The sequence below is a fragment of the Salvelinus sp. IW2-2015 genome, unplaced genomic scaffold, assembly GCF_002910315.2.
Source record: "Salvelinus sp. IW2-2015 unplaced genomic scaffold, ASM291031v2 Un_scaffold2471, whole genome shotgun sequence".
NCBI lineage: Eukaryota > Metazoa > Chordata > Actinopteri > Salmoniformes > Salmonidae > Salvelinus > Salvelinus sp. IW2-2015.
The window spans coordinates 147,647-149,290 of NW_019943789.1; the positions used below are offsets into that span (position 1 = coordinate 147,647).

Consider the following 1,644-nt stretch of genomic DNA (forward strand, 5'->3'; position numbering starts at 1 on the left):
TCTACAGCTGTCCACAGTGCAGACAGACCTTTATCCCAAGGCCTGTTCTGAAGAGGAGCACTGTGCTGGCTGAAGTGGTGGAGAAACTGAAGAAGATAGGACTCCAGGCTGCTCCCCCTCCTGCTCTGTGCTATGCTGGACCTGGAGATGTGGCGTGTGATGTCTGCACTGGGACCAGAAAGCAGAAAGCCCTCATGTCCTGTCTGGCATGTCTGGCCTCTTACTGTGAGACTCACCTCCATCCTCACTATGAATCTCCTGCTTTGAAGAAGCACAAGCTGGTCAAAGCCACCGCACAACTACAGGAGAAGATCTGCTCTCATCATGACAAACTGCTGGAGGTTTACTGTCGTACCGATCAGCAGTGTATCTGTTATCAGTGTGTGATGGATGAACATAAAGGCCATGATACAGTGTCAGCTGCAGCAGAGAGGACTGAGAAACAGGTAAGACCAGAACAACTTGTTGGTGACTGTCTGATAAACAAAGAATTAAAGATACAGTAGGAACTAMATCTGTTTGAATATGAGAKMATTCAAATGAAATGGATCCACAAATATGRACACAAACCTTGAGTATATAGATATGTTAACCCAGATTCTCCAAATGTATCACCATTTTCTAAAGTCAAACACTATTATCATTCTGAATGGCCTTTTATGAGTCCAAAGTTCAGTCTCAACTCCTTGATACATGTAGGCCTACCATAAAAACTATAATCATTCACATAGCAACATAATATCATATTGTAAAGGGACTTCCTCAGGATTGTAGACCTTCCTCTCTATGGGTCCTATGTCACATKACTATACTATTGATCTACTSGACTAATAAAGCTTGATAGCTCATTGAAGAGTGATTCTCCACAGAGGCAGCTGGGGATGAGTCAGCAGAAGGTCCAGCAGAGATTCCAGGAGAGAGAGAAGGAGCTGAAGGAGCTCCAACAGGCTGTGGAGTCTTTCAAGGTGAGTATTGTTGACCAGAGGAGACACACCATTTCACTTCTCTCCTCCAGTTTATCCTGCATACCAGGAAGGAAACCTCACAACTTCTGACTCATCTTCTGTCTACGATCATGAACAGCAGAGGACGCTGCCACAACGCTTATCAGGCACACTGGACATCTAAACACGTATTCATCCACAATGGGCAAAAACTAAACGACATACTAACTAACTATGATAGCCTAAATACACATTATATCAAAACTGAACCATTATTACAGGAATAAAATCTGATTTAAAAAAAGTAAATCCCAACCAAATATTACAATCCTATATTACAGACAACTTCTTCTCTCTTGAATGTCTATTTCTGTAGTGGACGCACTCAAATGACCTCCTATTTGCACTGAAATTCTCAATAATACTCGCTTTGATGGAGTTTACCTTGCCAGAAACAGAGAGTCAAACTGCCTTCAAAACTCCATCATTCTAGAAATTCCTTTTTTTCTTAGTGCCCACTAAGATTCTCATTTGTCACGAAACAGATCCCTGTCTTTCCAACTGATGTACCACACACTTCTCACTCAGTACTACCCTTCTCTCTTGCAATTAATCACTGGCAAGCAATGTTTTGATTAATTTTAAATCTGACCATGTTCCCCATGATTCACTTGCCTTGATACTTTGCCATGCCAAACAC

The 1,644-nt window shown here is 42.0% G+C and overlaps 1 pseudogene; it reads left to right on the top strand.

The window, feature by feature from the left end:
• LOC112074038 (uncharacterized) overlaps nt 1-1,055 on the top strand; it is a 2,805-nt pseudogene extending 1,750 nt beyond the window's left edge.
• The last annotated feature ends 589 nt before the right edge of the window (nt 1,056-1,644 follow it).